The sequence below is a fragment of the Salvelinus namaycush genome, chromosome 18 (assembly GCF_016432855.1).
Source record: "Salvelinus namaycush isolate Seneca chromosome 18, SaNama_1.0, whole genome shotgun sequence".
Classification (NCBI taxonomy): Eukaryota; Metazoa; Chordata; class Actinopteri; order Salmoniformes; family Salmonidae; genus Salvelinus; species Salvelinus namaycush.
The window spans coordinates 22497980-22520047 of record NC_052324.1 but is presented as its reverse complement, the minus strand read 5'-3'; the positions used below and the strand labels follow the sequence as shown (position 1 = coordinate 22520047).

Below are 22068 nucleotides of genomic sequence, written 5' to 3'. Positions count from 1 at the left end.
ACAGCCTGAGCTATGTTGTTGAAGTAAATTGAGAAGAGCTTGGGGCCTAGGATTGAGCCTTGGTGTACTCCCGTGGTGACAGGCAGTGGCTGAGACGGCAGATTTTCTGACTTTATTCACTGCACTCTTTGAGAGATGTAGTTAGCAAACCAGGCCCCAAAAAATCTCAGAGACACCAATACTCCTTAGCCGGCCCACAAGAATGGAATGTTCTACCGTATCGAAAGCTTGGCCAAGTCAATAAAAATAGCAGCACATCTGACCCAGACGGTTTTTTGGGGTCAAGTTTCAGGAGCTCCATTAGCAGGGCAGGGGAAAAAGAGGGAGAAGCATCAGGGATAGTCGCATTAGAAGGGGTGGGAGATGAGGAAATGTTGGGCGGGAAAGGAGGCATGGCTGAGTCAAATAGGAATCCTGACTTAATAACCTCTCTTGGGTACGTGAGACGTTAGCGTCCCACCTCTTCAACAGCCAGTGAAACTGCTGGGCGCCAAATTCAAATACAGAAATACTCATTATAAAAATTCAGAAAACAAAACATATTTTACATAGTTTTAAAGATGAACTTCTTGTGAATCCAACCAAGGTGTCAGATTTTAAAATGCTTTACGGCGAAAGCATACCTTACGATTATTTGAGAACATAGCCCAGCAGACAAATCATTGCAGTAACCAGCCAAGTAGAAGAGTTACACAAGTCAGAAATAGAGATAAAATTAATCCCTTACCTTTGATGATCTTCATATGGTTGCACTCAGCAGACATTCATTTACTCAATAAATGTTCCTTTTGTTCGATAAAGTCTCTTTATATCCAAAAACGTCCGTTTTGTTCGCTCGTTTTCTTCAGTAATCCACAGGCTCAAACGCAGTCAAAACAGGCAGACAAAAAAATCCAAATTGTATCCGTAAAGTTCATAGAAACATGTCAAACGATGTTTATATTCAATCCTCAGGTTGTGTTTAGCCTAAATAATCGATAATATTTCAACTGGACAATAACGTCGTCAATTTTAACCTGTTTGGGGTGCAGCCCGACACCGGTACACTTATGACAACATCCAGCTCAAGTGCAGGGCGCGAAATTCAAAATATATTTTTTTTAAATATTTAACTTTCACACATTAACAAGTCCAAGACACCAGATGAAAGGTACACATCTTGTGAATCAAGCCAACATGTCCGATTTTTAAAATGTTTTACAGGGAAGACACAATATGTAAATCTATTAGCTAACCACGTTAGCAAAAGACACCACTATTCTTACTCCATCAGTTTTTTACTCCATCAGTAGCTATCACAAATTCGACCAAATAAAGATATAAATAGCCACTAACCAAGAAACAACTTCATCAGATGACAGTCTGATAACATATTTATTGTATAGCATATGTTTTGTTCGAAAAATGTGCATATTTCAGGTATAAATCATAGTTTACATTTCAGCTACAATCAGAAATTGCACCGAAAGCAGCCATAATATTTACAGACACCAACGTCAAATACCTAATTACTCATCATAAAACATTTCTGAAAAATACATAGTGTACAGCAATTGAAAGACAGGCATCTTGTCACGTTCCTGACCTGTTTTCTGTTAGTTTTGTATGTGTTAGTTGGTCAGGACGTGAGTTTGGGTGGGCAGTCTATGTTTTCTGTTTCTATGTTGGTTTAAAGGGTGACCTAATATGGCTCTCAATTAGAGGCAGGTGGTTTTCATTTCCTCTGATTGAGAGTCATATTAAGGTAGGTGTTTTCACACTGTTTGTTTGTGGGTGGTTGTCTTCCGTGTCAGTGTATGTTCGCACCACACGGGACTGTTTCGTTGTCGTTAGTATATGTAGTCTGTTCCTGTTCGTGCGTTCTTCGTGTTACATGTAAGTTCTTACGTCCAGGTTTTGTCTACATGCGTTTTGTTATTTTGTTAGTTAATTCAAGTATAGTTCGTTTTTTGTCTTCGTTGTTTTGTCGTGTCTAATAAATATCATGTCGAAATATCACGCTGCGTCTTGGTTCAATCCATGCTCCTCCTCTTCGGATGAAGAGGAGGAGGAGAACCGTTACAGAACCACCCACCGATCCAGAACCAAGCAGCGTGAGTTCGAGCAGCGGCCAAGAAATCAGGACTCATGGACTTGGGAGGAAGTATTAGAGGGAAAAGGACACTGGGCGCACATTGGGGAATATCGCCGCGCTCGTGAGGAGATGGAGGCAGCGAGAGCCCAACAGCGGTGGTATGAGGAGGCAGCAAGGAGACGTGGATGGAAGCCGGAGAATCAAGCTCGAGACCGGATTTATGAAGGTACGCAGCTAGCACGGAAGCACGTGAAGAAACCCCAAAAATTTCTTGGGGGGGGGCTAAGAGGTAGTGGGCCAAGGGCAGGTAGGAGACCTGCGCCCACTTCCCAGGCTAACCGTGGAGAGCGGGAGTACGGGCAGACACCGTGTTACGCAGTAGAGCGCACGGTGTCTCCTGTATGTGTGCATAGCCCGGTGCGGGTTATTCCACCTCCCCGCACTGGTAGGGCTAGATTGAGCGTTGAGCCGGATGTCATGAAGCCGGCCCTACATATCTGGCCACCAGTACGTCTCCTTGGGCCGGCTTACATGGCACCAGCCTTACGCATGGTGTCCCCGGTTCGCCTACATAGCCCGGTGCGGGTTATTCCACCTCCCCGCACTGGTCGGGCGACGGGGAGCATTCAACCAGGTAAGGTTGGGCAGGCTCAATGCTCAAGGGAGCCAGTACGCCTGCACGGTCCGGTATTTCCGGCGCTACCTCCCCGCCCCAGCCCAGTGCCTCCAGTTCCGGCACCACGCAATAAGCCACCTGTGCGTCTCCAGAGTCCTGTACGCACTGTTCCTTCTCCCCGCACTCATTCTGAGGTGCGTGTCTCCAGTCCGGTACCACCAGTTCCGGTACCACGCACCAGGCCTACAGTGCGTCTCAGCCGGTCAGAGTCTGCCGTCTGTCCAGCGGCGCCTGAACTGCCCGTCTGCCAAGCAGCGCCTGAACTGCCCGTCTGCCAAGCGGCGCCTGAACTGCCCGTCTGCCAAGCGGCGCCTGAACTGCCCGTCTGCCAAGCGGCGCCTGAACTGCCCGTCTGTCAAGCGGCGCCTGAACTGCCCGTCTGTATTGAGCCTTCAAAGCCGCCCGTCTGCCATGAGCCTGCAAAGCCGCCCGTCTGCCATGAGCCTACAGAGCCGTCTGCCAGACAGGAGCCGCTAGAGCCTTCCGCCAGACAGGAGCCGCTAGAGCCTTCCGCCAGACCGGATCAGCCAGAGCCTTCCGCCAGACCGGATCAGCCAGAGCCTTCCGCCAGACCGGATCAGCCAGAGCCTTCCGCCAGACCGGATCAGCCAGAGCCTTCCGCCAGACCGGATCAGCCAAAGCCTTCCGCCAGACCGGATCAGCCAGAGCCGTCAGCTAGCCATGAGCGTCCAGAGACGTCAGCGAGCCGTGAGCGTCCAGAGCCGTCAGCCAGCCATGAGCGTCCAGAGCCGTCAGCCAGCCATGAGCGTCCAGAGCCGTCAGCTAGCCATGAGCGTCCAGAGCCGTCAGCTAGCCATGAGCGTCCAGAGCCGTCAGCCAACCATGAGCTGTCCCTCAGTCCAGAGCTGCCATGTATCCAGAACTGCCCCTCAGTCCAGAGCTGTCTCTCTGTCCGGAGCTGCCCTTCAGTCCGGAGTTGCCCCTCTATCCTGAGCTACCTCTCTATCCTGAGCTACCTCTCTATCCTGAGCTACCTCTCTATCCTGAACTACCTATCTGTCCTGAGCTACCTTGTCCCGGAGCTGTCCCTTATTTTGATGTTACCCGGTATATTAGGTGGGTGGAGTAAGAGGGTGGTCATTCTGAGGGAGAGACGTAAGCTGGGATTGACTATGGTGGGGTGGGGACCTCGCCCAGAGCCTGAGCCACCACCGTGGTCAGATGCCCACCCTGACCCTCCCCTAGACTTTGTGCTGGTGCGCCCGGAGTTCGCACCTTAAGGGGGGGGTTATGTCACGTTCCTGACCTGTTTTCTGTTAGTTTTGTATGTGTTAGTTGGTCAGGACGTGAGTTTGGGTGGGCAGTCTATGTTTTCTGTTTCTATGTTGGTTTAAAGGGTGACCTAATATGGCTCTCAATTAGAGGCAGGTGGTTTTCATTTCCTCTGATTGAGAGTCATATTAAGGTAGGTGTTTTCACACTGTTTGTTTGTGGGTGGTTGTCTTCCGTGTCAGTGTATGTTCGCACCACACGGGACTGTTTCGTTGTCGTTAGTATATGTAGTCTGTTCCTGTTCGTGCGTTCTTCATGTTTTATGTATAGTTCTCTCGTTCAGGTCTGTCTACGTCGTTTTGTTATTTTGTTAGTTATTCAAGTTAGTTCGTTTGTTGTCTTGTCTAAATAAATCATTATGAATTCACACCCCGCTGCACTTTGGTCGAATCACTACTCCTCCTCTTCGTATGAAGAGGAGGAGGAATTCCGTTACACATCTTGTGATTCCAGACAATATTTCCGATTTATTAAATGTTTTACAGCGAAAACAAAATGTAGCGTTATATTAGCATAGCCACAATAGCCAGAAACACTTGGGCGCCGACGGCCAGTTCACATGCACGACAGATATTAGAAATAGCATCATAAAATGTTTCTTACTTTTGGTGATCTTCTGTCAGAATGTTGGACAAGGTGTCCTTTGTCCAGAACAGTCGTTGTTTGGATCTGGAACGGCACATTTCCCTCTTCATTTAGCATGGGCACTTGCCAAGTGCTACAGATCTCTCCAACGTCAACAAAGTCAGAGAACGGAACACGGCAAAACTCCCGAAAAAATTTCAATAATCTGATTAAACTATATTGAAAAAACATACGTTACGATGATATGGTCACATGTATCAAATAAAATCTAAGACGGAGATGTTAGTCGTCCATAACGAGAGCAAAATAGAAGCCAAATCCATGTCCTCTTTCGCGCGCTCCAGAAACAGGAAGTGGACGGTCACGTCAAACAAAGAGCTTTAATTCCACCTCAGACCAAGATAAACACGAAATGTTTTCTCTCACCGCCTCTTGACAACCAGGGGAAGGTGTATGAAGTGTATGTAGACTCTTACGTATCACGCCCATGTATAGGCATGAAGTTGAACAGAGCATCGATTTCTGACATTCCACTTCCTGGTCAGGAAGTGTGCTGCGGAATGACTTCTGTTTCACTCAGAGAAATAATTCAAACGGTTTTAGAAACTAGAGAGTGTTTTCTATCCAATAGTAATAATAATATGCATATTGTACGAGCAAGAATTGAGTACGAGGCCGTTTGAAATGGGCACGATTTAACTGGCTACTCAATACTGCCCCTTGCAGCCATAAGGTAAATAAGAAAGGCACTCTCTCGGTCTCGCGCATGAAAAGCTCTGTGACACTTTAGGGTCCACTCATTCAGACTGCTCTTACTTCCTCATTTTTCAGAATACAAGCCTGAAACAATTTATAAAGACTGTTGACATCTAGTGGAAGGCATGGGAACTGCAATTTGAGTCCTACGTCAATGGATACTGTAATGGCATTGAATAGAAAACTACAAAACAAAACAAAAACGAATTCCTGAATGGATTTTCTCAGGTTTTTGCCTGCCAAATCAGTTCTGTTATACTCACAGACACTATTGTAACAGTTTTGGAAACGTTAGAGTGTTTTCTATCCAGATCTACCAGTTATATGCATATCATATCTTCTGGGTCCGAGAAGCAGGCAGTTTAATTTGGGCATGCATTTCATCCAAAATTCCGAATGCTGCCCCCTTCCCTAGAGGTGTTAATGAAGTAGTGATTAAAGTGCTCAGCCATGTGCTTCTTGTCAGTAACAACTACATCATCAACTTTAAGGGACATGGGCAGCTGTGAGAAGGAGGGTTTATTCCCCAGGTCTTTAAACCTGTTGAGGACAGAGGGCGCTTTTTTCACTTTGGGGGAAAATCGTGCCCAATTTAAACGGCCTCGTACTCAATTCTTGCTCGTACAATATGCATATTATTATTACTATTGGATAGAAAACACTCTCTAGTTTCTAAAACCGTTTGAATTATATCTGTGAGTAAAACAGAACTCATTTTGCAGCAAACTTCCTGACAGGAAGTGGAAAATCTGAAATCGATGCTCTGTTCTAGGGCCTGCCTATAAATGTCCTTGATATTTATTAGTATACATGCACTTCATACGTCTTCCACTAGATGTCGACAGGCAGTGAGAGAAGAAATGGAGTGTATAACTTGATCTGGGGTCGAATAAAAGCTCTTTGTATGACGTGTCACCAGTTTCCTGTTTTCTGGAGCGTGCGTGAAGGGACCTGGTATTGCCTTCTGAAAGGCTGTCGTTATAGACGACTAATATCTCCGGCTTTGATTTTATTTGATAAATGTGACAATATCATCGTAAAGTATGTTTTTTCAATATAGTTTTATATTGAATATATTGATTATTGAAATTTATTCGGGACGTTAGGCGTGTTGCGTTGTGTGCCTTTGTTCAGGAAGGAGAGCTTCGCGCTACTTTGCTAGCTTTCCGTGCTAATTGACTGGAGAAGAGGACATTCTAAAACCAAACAACGATTGTTCTGGACAAAGGACCCCTTGTACAACATTCTGATGGAAGATCATCAAAAGTAGGACGCATTTTATGATGCTATTTCATATATCTGTCGAACATGTGAAATAGTAGTTTGCGCCCAGATTTTGTGCACTCTCTCGCTATAACTAAGCTGGATGTCGTAATGAAGTTATTTTTAGAATTCTAACACGGCGATTGCATTAAGAACTAGTGTATCTATCATTTCCTATACAACATGTATTTTCTAGTAACGTTTATGAATAGTTATTTGGTCAGAATAGTTGAGTGTCATAAAAATATCTGCACATTCTGGGAAAAAGATGCTACGTTAGCACAATGTATAACCACTGATTTCAGCTCTAAATATGCACATTTTCGAACAAAACATAAGTGTATGTATAACCTGATGTTATAGGACTGTCATCTGATGAAGGTTTATGAAGGTTAGTGAAAATTAATATATTTTGCTGGTTTATTCGCTATCGCTAACGTGCCTATTGCTATCGCTAACGTGCCTTGATGAATGAATGCGGTAGTGTGGTAGGCTATTGTAGTAAGCTAATATAATGCTATATTGTGTTTTCGCTGTAAAACACTTAAAAAATCGGAAATATTGGCTGGATTCACAAGATGTTTGTCTTTAATTTGCTGTACACCATCGATTTTTCAGAAATGTTTTATGATGAGTATTTAGGTATTTGACGTTGGTGTCTGTAATTACTCTGGCTGCTTCGGTGCTATTTCTGACGGTAGCTGTGATGGTAGCTGCAATGTAAAACTGATTTATACCTCAAATATGCACATTTTTCGAACAAAACATAGATTTATTGTATAACATGTTATAAGACTGTCATCTGATGAAGTTGTTTCTTGGTTAGTTTGGTTGGTTCTTGGTTAGTTAGGTTGGCTTTGTGCATGCTACCTGTGCTGTGAAAAATGTCTGTCCTTTTTTGTATTTGGAGGTGAGCTAACATAAATATATGTGGTGTTTTCGCTGTAAAACATTTAAAAAATCGGACATGTTGACTGGATTCACAAGATGTGTATCTTTCCTTTGCTGTATTGGACTTGGTTGGTTAATGTGTGAAAGTTAAATATTTCTCAAAAATATTTTTTGAATTTCGCGCTCTGCCTTTTCAGTGGAATGTGGGAGGAGTTCCGCTAGCGGAACCCCGGTGCCAGACAGGTTAACCGTTTTCCAGAACTTTTTGTGGTTTGATCCACATAGAGAAAACTGCTCCTTAAAGTAACTAACATTGGCCTTCCAGGTGTGGTGTGTTTAGAATTATTTTTGTTGTATTAATGCTATTTCATCTCTCCTCAGACTAATATTATTATGTTTGTCCTGTGGGTACCTTTGCCACTGTTCCACCCCTTGTGTATTGCGCTGTCATGGCCTGAGTGCACTTATTTCTCATTTGCCTGAACGAGAGTCAGTCAGAGTATGCGTGTGCCGAGCCTTTCGCAAAATGCAATTCTTAAGGTGGAGTAAATCTGCAAGATCACGGTCGAACCAGGGGCTGAACCTGTTTTTAATTTCCCTTTTCTTTATTGGTGTGTGTTTGTTAACAATACCACTGAAAATCTAAAAAAAGAAGGTCCAAGCGTCTTCGACAGATTCTATACAAGCTGATTCTATACCATTTTTCAAGGATATGTTGTGTATAATTCTACAAAGTCCAATAAACAATATAGGCCTATAGCCTAGTTTAATTTCCCTTCCAATAAAAACATTACAGTGTAATCCATTTGATCAACTTTTATTTGTAGATTTGATTAGTAATAGCATTATAGTAATTAATAAAGCTCAGTTCCAGCTTCTTTTGACAAAGTAGATAAAAAAAGATGATAATAAAAATATAACCAACCAGGTGAACAGGTGAAATGATTTGCTGTATTCCTAAACAAAAGCACCAGTACATGAACAATTGCGAATGATTAATTGTAAAAATACATATTCATGGGAATATATTCATAACAATATATAAAAACAGTCATTTGTTGATTGTATCAGACACTGTATTGTGCCCTTACATATGAATCAATGTCGTCTTCTCTTTATGCTTCGGGTCCACAGTCAGCACAAAGCTTCAGGGATTTGGGTGAGCAAGCACCGGAAACAAATCGCTTGCACTGCACACTCTGCCGACTTGACGTTGTGTCTTATTTTTCCTGAGTGCGATCTGTGGTGGTTGGGGAAGAGGGAGATCAGGACCTGCTGCCTTGGCGGCCAGCTTGGCGGCTGTAGCTTCTTTCTTGGCATTCACGTGGTTCTGACCTGCCAGATTCAGTGGGATGCATGGTGCTGAGGATGCAAACACTCTTATTTCTTTTGCACCTGTACACCGTGAGTGTTGATTTACAACTCTCCATCACTGATGTGGAGTACAGCTCCAATGGTACATTGTTTTGTGCAAAGGGGGGCAGCTCCTGCCTTTGTATGTTCACTGCAACGCGTCAATACCGGATTAAGATTGAATTTTTACTACACCAACTCTGACGCTCGTCGGATATGGCAGGGCTTGAAAATTATTACGGACTACAAAGGGAAACCCAGATGCGAGCTTCTCAGTGACGTGAGCCTACCAGACAAAATAAATGCCTTTTATGCTCGCTTCGAGGCAAGCAACACTGAGCCATGCACGAGAGCACCAGCTGTTCTGGATGACTGTGTGATAACGATCTCGGTAGCCGATGTGAGCAAGACCTTTAATATGTAAATAAACGATAAAATGTAAGACGGAGAATAGCATGTTCATTACCGGAGATAAATAACGAAGTGCGTGCTCTCATCCGCGCACGTGAAAACACTATAGCCAAAATGGGAGCCACTTACAAAAACTATAAATTCTAGCTCATTTTTCAAAAAACAAGCCTGAAACTCTTTCTAAAGACTGTTGACATCTAGTGGAAGCCCTAGGAACTGCAATCTGGGAGGTATTCCTTTTATATTCCCATAGAGAGCCATTATAATCAATGGTGAGCTCCACAACAACAAAAATATCAGTTCTGTTATACTCATAGACATTATTTTAACAGTTTTAGAAACTTTAGAGTGTTTTATATCCAATACTACCAATTACATGCATATCTTTCTGGGCCTGAGTAACAGGCAGTTTACTTTTGGAACCTCATTCATCCAAACATCCGAATACTGCACCCTACCCCGAAGAAGTTATTAAAATGTCTTAATGCAACCGCTGTGTCAGATTTCAAAGAAGCTTTACAAAAAAAGCAACCCATGCAATAATCTGAGTCGGCGCTCAGAGCCCAATCAAGACACAAATATAGCGGCCATATTATGCAGTCAACAGAAGTCAGAAATAGCATTATAAATATTCACTTACCTTTGTCAGAATGCACTCCCAGGAATCCCAGTTCCACAATAAATGTATGATTTGTTCCATAAAGTCCATAATTTATGTCCAAATTCCTCCTTTTGTTATGGCGTTTAGTAAACAAATCGAAACTCACGAGGCAAGTCCAGCGGAAATGTCGGACGAAAATTCCAAAAAGTTATATTACTGGTCGTAGAAACAAATCAAACGATGTATAGAATCAAACTATAGGATCTTTTTATCATAAATCTTCAATAATGTTCCAACCGGAGAATTCATTTGTCTTCAGAAAAGCAAATGGAACAGGAGCTACCTCTCATGTGAACGCCCATGGTCAGCTCGTGGCTGCTGGCAGACCTCTGACTCATTCCCCTCTCATTCGGCCCCACTTCACAGTAGAAGCATCAGACATGGTTCTAAAGACTGTTGACATCTAGTGGAAGCCGTAGGAAGTAAAAGATGACCCATATCCCACTGTATATTCAATAGGGGCTGAGTTGAAAACTACAAACCTCAGATTTCCCACTTCCTGGTTGGATTTTTTCTCAGGTTTTTGCCTGCCATATGAGTTCTGTTATACTCACAGACATCATTCAAACAGTTTTAGAATCTTCAGAGTGGTTTCTATCCAATACTACTAATAATATGCATATATTAGCATCTGGGACTGAGTAGGAGGCAGTTTACTCTGGGCACGCTTTTCATCCAAACGTGAAAATGCTGCCCCCTATCCATAAGAAGTGAAACAGGTCAACATTCACAAAGTAGCAGGGCTAGACGGATTATGAGGACGTGTTCTCAAAGCATGCGCGGACCAAGTGGCAAGTGTCTTCACTGACATTTTCAACCTCTCCTTGACCGAGTCTGTTGTTCCTACATGTTTCAAGCAGACTGTAACCTGCCTAAATGATTACCGCCCTATAGCACTCGAGTCAGTAGTCATGGAGTGCTTTGAAAGGCTGGTCATGGCTCACATCAACAACATCCTCCTGGATACCTAGACCCACTCCAATTCGCATACCGCACCAACAGATCCGCAGATGACGCAATAGGCAACAGGCAAAAGGATAGGCAACAACACATCTGCCACGCTGACCCTCAATACTGGGTCCCTACAGGGGTGTGTACTTAGTCCCCTCCTGTACTCCGTGTTCACCCACGACTGCATGGCCAAACACGACCCAAACACCATCATTAAGTTTGCTGATGACACAGCAGTGGTAGGCCTGATCACCGACAACGATGAGACAGCCTATAGGGAGGAGGTCAGAGAACTGGCAGTGTGGTGGCAGAACAAGAACCTCATCCTCTATGTGAGCAAGTCAAAGGAGCTGATCGTGGACTGCAGGAAAAGGCGGGCCGAACAGGCCCCCAATAACATCAAATTGTGGCGAGTCGAGAGTTTCAAGTTCCTTGGTGTCCACATCACCAACAAACTATCATGGTCCAAACACACCAAGACAGTCGTGAAAAGGGCACGACAAAACCTTTTCCCCCTCAGGAGACTGAAAAGATTTGGCATGGGTCCCCAGATCTTCAAAGATTTCTACCGCTGTACCATTGAAAGCATTCTGACCGGTTGCATCACCGCCTTGTATGTCAATTGCTCGTCATCTGACCGTAAGGCACTACAGAGGGTATTGCCTACGGCCTAGTGCATCACTGGGGCCAAGCTTCCTGCCATCTGGGACATACTGTAAATAATAAGCTTGTCAGAGGAACGCCCATAAAATTGTCAAAGACTCCAGCCACCCAAGTCATAGACTGTTTTCTCTGCTACCGCACGTCAAGTGGTACCGGAGCGTCAAGTCTAGGACCTAAAGGCTCTTTAACAGCTTCTACCCCCAAGCCATAAGACTGCTGCTACTCACTGTTTATTAGCTATGCATAGTCACTTGTATTTGGCGCATGTGAAAAATAAAGTTTGATTTGATTTGTACCGATTATGCTAGGCTTCTTTGCAATGAACTTGTCTACCAGGGAAATTGATGTGAAGAAGTTGTCTATGGTCACATTCCTGCCTTTGCCCATGTAAGTCACCACAGTCTCATACAGTCGCTCAACCACTGGCCTGGTTTCATCTTTCTCCTGATATGGAAAGCCCTTGAGCAAGAACTTGGTTTCGACATCGGCGGCTAACCAAAACTTAACTGAAGTCACATCAGTTTCTGTCTGGTTTCTAGCAGTCATTTTACATGTATTATGTTACTAGTTTTTGATTATAGTAGCCGGAGCAATGCTGCTGTGCAAGTAGTCATGTGCTGAATGCATGGACAGCATGGATATTCTTGGAAAAACTGAAATTTGGATAAAGAGCTGCGCCTCGTAGAAGAGAATGATATCAACAGCAAGGTGTGCGGTCAAATGATGTGCTGCTGATAAATAGGCATAACACAAACGTATCATTGCACTATTGTCTTTCTTAATTAAAACCAACCTCTTCACCCTCCTCACCATTCAGTTAGGCCAAATTTAAATTCAATTGTGAATTAAGGTGCACGTTTATCGCCCATTCATCCATTTTTCATTCATTCAGTGAGGAGAGAGAGACCCATTAGCGCCTGGCTGGGTACCAATGTCCTACAGCACATTGTCTTGGCAGGTTAAGTTAGGAATAGGTGTGAAGAAAACAGATAAAAAGGCTCTAACTACTTTTCTATTTTAGATTTCAAAATTCTGACAAATGAGCAGTGTAAAATACAAACACTTAGGAAAAGTCAGAAGGAGCAGGACATCGCTTTTTGGGGGGCATATTTATTTTATTTACAAAATCAATTGTCAGTGGTAATTGGCCTATGGTGGTTCTTGTGTTAAACTCTCAATGCCACCCTCAATCCTTCTCTGTCCAGCTCTACATCTGTCCTTCATCAGGTCCTCTCTCTCTCTCTCTCTCTCTCTCTCTCTCTCTCTCTCTCTCTCTCTCTCTCTCTCTCTCTCTCTCTCTCCTCTGTCTCTCTCTCTCTCTCTCTCCCTTTCTCTCTGGTGGTGTTCCACAGCTGTTTTGAGCAGACAGTGCTCTCATAATCAGTTGCGTATCGCAAGGTCTGAGCAGTTGTATAGCTAATCTCATGCAATTCTACACATTTTGCAATGAAACTGAGATCATTTTGATTGTTTAAAGCTAATGTCCTGCTATTCTACACATATTGCCATAGGGCAAAGACAGGAATGTGAACCCCCAGGGGGGGCCCAACCTCCCTAGAATATAAATATACTTTTATACATTTTGAGAGACCATGGCCCCCCCTGCCTTGCGGGGGCTGCATGGGTCTGTGGTACGCCAATGCTCACCATACTACCTATATGCATTTACTCACTGTGCCTCTCTCAGGAAGGAGTACAAACATACGGACACACACACAGCCAGATGAGACATCCTGGGAGCAGACACAGTGGTGCATTTCCAGACGGTGCTGCCGTGTCTATAGAAACCAGTGCTACAGTTACCAACCACTTTCATCATCTTTAAATCTTTAAATGCTTTTTACAAAGACTGCTCTTGAACACTCAACATATGCCAGGGAAGTTAGCTCTGCCTGTAGTTGTGTCTTTGTGCCAAGCTAAGTTGTGGCATAGTAGTGGATTTGAAGGCTTTGTTGATTTGTCATGTCGGGTGACAGTCTTATACACTGAGTGTACAAAACATTAGGAACAACTGCTCGGTCCATGACATGACTAGGTGAATCCAGGTGAAAGCTATGATCCGTTATTGATGTCACTTGTTAAATCAACTTCAATCAGTGTAGATGAAGGGGAGGAGACATGTTAAAGAAGGAATTTTAAGCCTTGAGACAATTGAGACATTTTGTATGTGTGCCATTCAGAGGGTGAGTGGGCAAGAACAATTATTTAAGTGCCTTTGAACGGGGTATGGTAGTAGGTGCCAGGCACACCGGTTTGTGTCAAGAACTGCAACGCTGCTGGGCTTGAACAGTTTCCTGTGTGTATCAAGAATGGTCCACGACGAAAAGGACATCCAGCCAACATGACACAACTGTGGGAAGCATTGGAGTCAACATGGGCCAGCATCACTGAGGAACTGCCCACTCACCCTCTGAATGGCACACACACACAATCCATGTCTCAATTGTCTCAAGGCTTAAAATTCCTTCTTTAACCTGCCTCCTCCCCTTCATCTACACTGATTGAAATGGATTTAACAAGTGACATCAATAAGTTGTTTTTAATATTTTGTACACTCAATGTAAGTGTTCATCTAAAGTGTTCATCGCAGCCGAAATAGCTCAGTTGGGAGAGCGTTAGACTGAAGATCTAAATGTCCCTGGTTCGATCCCGGGTTTCGCCAGGAAATCAATTTTCCAATTTGTAAGTCGCTCTGGATAAGAGCGTCTGCTAAATGACTTAAATGTAATGTAAATGATCTATTGGTGTAGCCAGTAGATCATGGTTCCCGTTTTGTCTTTAGTCATTCAGATTGCTTAACTTCTGTTATTCGTCAAACAGCTTCACTACCACACTTGTCCATTTGGACTCAGTAGGAGCAGTTCAGTTGTGTTGAGTGTGAGTTGCTGCTGAATGACCAACCTCCACACAACGTTTCGTAGGAGGTGGATATATGTGACCAACTGCCTTGATTCAGTCATATGTAGCAACATTTTCTATTTTTACATTGGATAAAGGCAGAGACACAGAGTGACACAATTGTATATCATACACTGCATTTGAGCAACAAAGGGAAAGTAATTCTGCTTTGAAAGTTGATTAACTTGAAAATTCACTTTTGAGAAAATGGTCTTTGAATGTTTCAAATCAAATCAAATCAAATGTTATTTGTCACATACACATGGTTAGCAGATGTTAATGTGAGTGTAGCGAAGTGCTTGTGCTATATATATATATCCATATATATATATATATATATATATATATATATATATATATATATATATATATGGATGAGCGATGGCCATGCGGCATAGGCAAGATGCATTAGATGGTATAGAGTACAATAAATATATATGAGGTGAGTAATGTAGGGTATGTAAACATTATATGAAGTGGCATTATTTAAAGTGACTAGTGACTGGCTAACATGAGAGAACCGTTCACCTACCATTTTACTTGCACTAGCAGAGTTGGTTAGGCTGTTTTTATATTATCCAGAGTGTTGGTGACTGTAACTGTGCTGCTGGCAACAATTATTGTTTTTTGCCAAGGTTTACTGACACCAGCTATATTCAACGGGTGTTGAGCGTTCATAAATTCGTCAGTTATTCTGCGCTCTGGCACACTCAGACGACAGTGTTCTGAAATCAGAGTAGATAGCCAGAGCAAATTTACCAGCTACGTCTATCAACAGTTGTTGCAGTGACATTCCATTGAAATGGTTACTTGCTTGGTGGATGGAGTCTTTTGTTAAGACATGTAGCTTGCTAGCTAGGTAAACAATGAACCATAATCCCAATTTCTGAAGTTACTACCCTGCATGAATCTGCAGGTAGATAATCAAACAGGATCAATGTTCGCTAGCTAACATTAGGCTATAAATAGCAAAGCAAATGGCTCTGAGATACAAATAATAACATCATACACGTAACGTTTGCTAGCAGCCCAGCCAACTAACATTAGCTAGCTAGCTAACAGTACATTCTTGGCCAAAAGTTTTGAGAATGACACAAATATTAATTTTCACGAAGTCTGCTGCCTCAGTTTGTATGATGGCAATTTAAAAATATACTCCAGAATGTTATGAAGAGTGATCAGATGAATTGCATTTAACTGCAAAGGCCCTATTTGCCATGCAAATGAACTGAATCCCCCCCAAAAAATCCACTGCAAATCAACCCTGCCACAAAAGGACCAGCTGACATCATGTCAGTGATTCTCTCGTTAACACAAGTGTGAGTGTTGATGAGGACAAGGCTGGAGATCACTCTGTCATGCTGATTGAGCTCGAATAACAGACTGGAAGCTTCAAAAGGAGAGTGGTGCTTGGAATCATTGTTCTTCCTCTGTTAATCATGGTTACCTGCAAGGAAACACGTGCCATCATCATTGCTTTCCACAAAAAGGGCTTCACAGGCAAGGATATTGCTGTGAGTAAGATTGCACCTAAATCAACCATTTATCGATCATCAAGAACTTCAAGGAGAGCGGTTCAATTGTTGTGAAGAAGGCTTCAGGGCGCCCAAGAAAGTCCAGCAAGCGCCAGGACCGTCTCCTAAAGTTGATTCAGCTGCGGGTTCGGGGCACCACCAGTACAGAGCTTGCTCAGGACTGGCAGCAGGCAGGTGTGAGTGCATTTGCACGCACAGTGAGGCGAAGACTTTTGGAGGATGGCCTGGTGTCTAGAAGGGAAGCAAATAAGCCACTTCTCTCCAGGAAAAACGTCAGGGACAGACTGATATTCTGCAAAAGGTACAGGGATTGGACTGCTGAGGACTGGGGTGAAGTATTTTTCTCTGATGAATCCCCTTTCCGATTGTTTGGGGCATCCGGAAAAAAGCTTGTCCAGAGAAGACAAGGTGAGCGCTACCATCAGTCCTGTGTCATGCCAACAGTAAAGCATCCTGAGACCATTCGTGTGTGGGGTTGCTTCTCAGCCAAGGGAGTGGGCTCACTCACAATTTTGCCTAAGAACACAGCCATGAATAAAGAATGGTACAAACACATCCTCCGAGAGCAACTTCTCCCAACCATCCAGGAAAGGTTTGGTGACGAACAATGCCTTTTCCAGCATGATGGAGCACCTTGCCATAAGGCAAAAGTGATAACTAAGTGGCTCGGGGAATAAAACATCGAGATTTTGGGTCCATGGCCAGGAAACGCCCCAGACCTTAATCCAAAACAAAAACCCACAAATTCTGACAAACTCCAAGCATTGATTATGCAAGAATGGGCTGCCATCAGTCAGGATGTGGCCCAGAAGTTAATTGACAGCCTGCCAGGGCGGATTGCAGAGGTATTGAAAAAGAAGGGTCAACACTGTAAGTGGAGAGCAACACTTATGCGCACAACATTTGGTAGGAGGTGGGAGGTAGATAGGCTGGACACAGCCAGAGTATGTCAGCTTTAAATCAATGATATGGCCTCACCCATGAACACATAACTGTCAAACATTTGTTTTGGCTCTCTCTTCAAGTGTTATATGGCGGCAGTAGCCTATAACAAAATCCGGCACACACACACACACACACACACACACACACACACACACACACACACACACACACACACACACACACACACACACACACACACACACACACACACACACACACACACACACACACACACACACACGTGAACTGTGAAAGGGGTTAGGTTTTATGAAAGTTGTGACATTATAACATCCTGACACAGCTCCGTGGCAAACAGCTCTGAAGGTCAGTGTGTGTGTGTGTCTGTGTGTGTGTGTTTTTTTGTGTGTGTTCAGTAGTTGTCACTGCTCTGTCTTTCCATCTTTTCTCTTTTTATCCACTCCAACACATTCTCTCTCCCCCTGTATCTCTACCTCCCGCCCTCCGACTCTCTCAGCATCACCTCAATACCTCCTTCTGTTCCTCTTTACTTCTTCTGAGAGAGCCAGAGAACGAGCTGAGAGAGAGAGGACGAGCTGAGAGAGAGAGAGAGAGAAAGAGAGAGAGAGAGTGAGAGTGAGAGAGAACGAGCTGAGAGAGAGAGTGAGAGAGAGAGTGAGAGAGAGAGAGTGAGAGGGAGAGAGAGAGAACGAGCTGAGAGAGGGAGAGAACAAGCTGAGAGAGAGAGAGAGAACAAGCTGAGAGAGAGAGAGTGAGAGAGAGAGAGTGAGAGAGAACGAGCTGAGAGAGAGAGTGAGAGTGAGAGTGAGAGAGAACGAGCTGAGAGAGAGAGAGAGAGAGAGTGAGAGAAAACGAGCTGAGAGAGAGAGTGAGAGTGAGAGAGAACGAGCTGAGAGAGAGAGAGAGAGAGAGAGAGTGAGAGAGAGAGAGTGAAAGAGAACGATCTGAGAGAGAGTGAGAGAACGAGCTGAGAGAGAGAGAGTGTGAGAGAGAGAGAGAGTGTGAGAGAGAGAGAGAACGAGCTGAGAGAGAGAGACCTAGCTGAGAGAGAGAGACCTAGCTGAGAGAGAGAGTGAGAGAGAACGAGTTGAGAACGAGCTGAGAGAGAGAGATAACGAGCTGAGAAAGAGAGAGAGAACATCTGAGAGCGAGAGAGAACGAGCTGAGAGAGAGAACGAGCTGAGAGAGAGAATGAGCTGAGAGAGCTGAGAGAGAGAGTGAGAGAGAACGAGCTGAGAGAAAGAGAGAGAGAGAGAGAACAAGCTGAGAGACAGGGCAGGTGTATTCCTGTGTGTAAGATGGACTCTCAGAGCAAGTGGGCTACAGGTGTAGCTGGAAAGAAAGAAAGACAAAGGGAGAGAGGGGTGAGGAACTGATTACATTACCTTTTTACAGTATGTGTCAGCAACCAGACCTGTGTAGGTGTAATTTGAATGAGAACAGTCCTCTTTATAAAGTATCTCACCGTCTCAAGTCAGAATAAGAGGTTCCATGTTTCTCAAGTGTCAAATTTCGGAGTTGTTCCAAATGTCAAATTTCAAAGATTTCAAGGTTAAGTTTAGGCATTAACTATGCATTTTTAAGGTTAGGGTTAAGTTTAGGCATTAACTATGCATTTTTAAGGTTAGGGTTAAGTTTAGGCATTAACTATGCATTTTTAAGGTTAGGGTTAAGTTTAGGCATTAACTATGCATTTTTAAGGTTAGGGTTAAGTTTAGGCATTATCTCTGAATTCTTAATGTTAGGCATTAATTCAGAATTGTTAAGGTAAGTGTTAACGTTTGGGAAAGGCTTTCAAAACAACAACCTTTTATCGCTGATTTCAAACATGAAACCTTCTTAACCCGAGGCAGATGTTAACATCCACTCTAGCACTCACTGTTGCCCCTAGTGGCTTTTCCACGTCATCTCCTGACGTTCTCAGACATGGATGGACGTCAAATACTGACTTGTAACACGGTTAACCTGCCAATCATAAACACTGCATTCATCTCTCTATCTTACCTGACTTTGAGTTATTCAGGTCTTGTTTTAAAATATTTTTCCATATTCAGATATTCTTAGAACATTTGAATCAAGGTATTTCTACAAGAATCGCACGCTTTCCAAGAAGTTTATGAAACAGTAGATGCTAATGTGTGATTATTAGGAAACAGCACTAGTATGGAACACAGAGTGATTTGCTACTTCCCAGTGTTTAGATACAAAAGGTACCTGGAAATGTTTGTCCTTTTCACCACTCATCTAAAACTCAAGACACATCTGGCCACAGAGTTAGTTGAATGTTACTGATAGTCCGTAGAGCATCTACAGATGGACCATGTACGGACAATCTAAACAAATTGTTACCACACATCTATCTCAGCTAGAGACATGTTTGGACTAGTTACATAAGTAAACTAACTGAGGTTGAAACGCTTTATAGTTGATGATGCCTTAAATTGGTCATTCCCACTTCAGTTCTGGTGAAACAGTGTCAACAGTGATCGAGAGACCAGGATGAGTTTACAATGACACATATTTAAATATATACAGACACACATGCACACAAACACACATGCACACACACACACATACAAACACACACACACCCAGGGGCTTGAACTCCCTTAATTGTTGTAAACTGTTGGTTGGGCTCTCTGTTTTTCTCCTGCAAATAGCCTGGACCTTTCATGCTACTGTATGTGTGTGTCCTGGGACATCCTTAAGATTACGCTGTCTCTCTTCCTCCATGTGTGATATGGGCAAATCGATATGCAACAGAAGTCTAATACCCACAATGCTCTCACAGGCAAAGAGCCTCCATCAGATTATAAAGCAGGAGACAATGTCACTGCAGGCTCTCTCTCTCTCTCTCTCTCTCTCTCTCTCTCTCTCTCTCTCTCTCTCTCTCTCTCTCTCTCTCTCTCTCTCTCTCTCTCTCTCTCTCTCTCTATTCCCTATGATGCAATCACCATCGCATTGCACACTGCCCTATCCCATCTAGACAAGAGGAATACCTATGTAAGAATGCTGTTCATCGACAACAGCTCAGCCTTCAAACACCATAGTGCCCTATAAGCTCATCGCTAAGCTCGCGCGCTTGGTCTGATACCCTCCCTGTGCAACTAGGTCCTGGACTTCTTGAAGGGTTGACCCCATGTGGTGAAGGTAGGCAACAACACCTCCGCCACGCTGATCCTCAACACGGAGGCCCCACAGGGGTGCGTGATCAGCCCCCTCCTGTACTCCCTGTTCACCCATGACTGCTTGGCCACGCACATCTCCAATTTAATCATCAAGTTTGCTATTGACACAACAGTGGTTCGGCCTGATTACCAACAACGACAAAATAGCCTACAGGGAGGAGGTGAGTGCCCTGGCAGAGTGGTGCCAGGAAAATAACCTCTCCCTCAACAGCAACAAAATGAAGGAGCTGATTGTGGACTTCAGGAGACAGCAGAGAGAGCACGCCCCCATCACATCAACGGGGCTGGAGAGGGTGAAAAGCATCAAGTTCCCTCAAGTGACTCTTCAACCTCAGGAGGCTGAAGATATACGGCTTGGCCCTAAGACCCTCAAGAATGTATACAGATGTACCATTGAGAGCTTCCTATCGGGCTGTATCACCGCCTGGTACAGCAATTGCACCATCCGCAACCACAGGGCTCTACAGAGGGTGATGCTGCCATCCCATCGCATCATCGGGGGCACACTGCCTGCCCTCCAGGACAGCTATAGTACCCGGTGTCACAGGAAGGCCAAAAATATCATCAAGGACAACAACCACCCGAGTCACAGCCTGTTCACCCCGCTACCATCTAGAAGGCAGAGACAGTACAGGTGCATCAAACCTGGGACCGAGAGACTGAGAAACAGCTTCTATCTCCAGGCCATCAGACTGTTAAATTGTCACCACTAGCCGGCCTCCGCCCAGTACCCTGCCTGAACATTTTCTATTCATATACTGTCCATACTGTCTATACACACCATTATGTACATATACAGTATATGTATTTATATTCCAGACTCTGACATTGCTCATTGTGATATTTCTTAATTTCTTTCTTTTTCTTTTTCGCAATATGCGTGTACTGTTTGCATTGTTAGGTGTTACTGCAATGTTGGAGCTAGGAACACAAGTATTTCACTGCACCTGCGATAACATCTGCAAAATATGTGTATGCGACCATTCAAATTTGATTTGATTTGATATCTGTCCCTCTCTGTCGCTCTCTCTATCGCTCTCTCTATACTGTACATATCCCTGTCCTTCTCTCTCTATCCCCATATCTCTTTCTCTCTCCCCCATCCTCTCTCTCTACATCCCCTCATCTTTGAGTAGAGCAAAATAAAGCAGAGAGCTGACGTTTTTGTCGCTAAACTATTTGTTATTATAAAACATACATGTTCCCATGCCCAACGAAACAGTATATGTCAATCAACACCAGCTGGAGATAAAACTGGACACACACATACTCTTGACTTAGACAATGAGCTTTATATAGGGAAATACTACATCTTAAAACTTCCTAAGGTACGTCATCAATATCTATATACCCTAACAGCACATCCCCTCTGTACAAGTGACAGCTGCCAAGTTCCAGACCTAACCCCCCTAAATGAGGGAGAGGGAGAGAGGGAGAGAGAGAGAGAGAGAGAGAGAGAGAGAGAGAGAGAGAGAGAGAGAGAGAATCCATTAGCTGCCTTTCTTGCTATTCTCTCTCCAGTATAATATACAAGCCTGCACACCTGCTGCGATCCAGGAGTACCATCTAGATATGAGAAACACATGTCCTCAGTAAAACTCAGTGTGTGTTTGTGTGTGCGCAAACGACCCCAGCGAAGGTAATATGGTAACCCTATGTGTCTAATTCTACCCTCTCCCTGTCTATCAGTAGGCCAGTTAAACAGCAGGGAATGTAGCTGGCTCTCACATCATAAATGGCCCTGTCACATTCTCCAGTGACTGGCAGAGCAACGCTGGGGAAGGTTTCCAAAGCGTTGTGGGAATGTTTCACCGGCTCTGCCTTGTGTTGTACAGTTGTTTCTCTCGTCTATATCGAGGGAGGGAGGAAATGAAGTCATCCTCTACACTCTTTGAAAGAAATGGTTGCTGAAGGGTTCTTCAGTTGTCCCCATAGGAGAACCCTTT

The 22068-nt window shown here is 43.9% G+C and overlaps 1 protein-coding gene and 1 non-coding gene across 2 annotated transcripts in view; both read left to right on the top strand.

Annotated features, from left to right (window-relative positions):
• Positions 1-22068, top strand: part of LOC120062749 (ephrin-A5-like) — a 233775-nt gene that overhangs the window by 133190 nt on the left and 78517 nt on the right. The gene's annotated exons all lie outside the window — the stretch shown is intronic.
• Positions 14167-14239, top strand: trnaf-gaa. Its single transcript has one exon. It is a non-coding gene; the product is annotated as a tRNA-Phe (tRNA).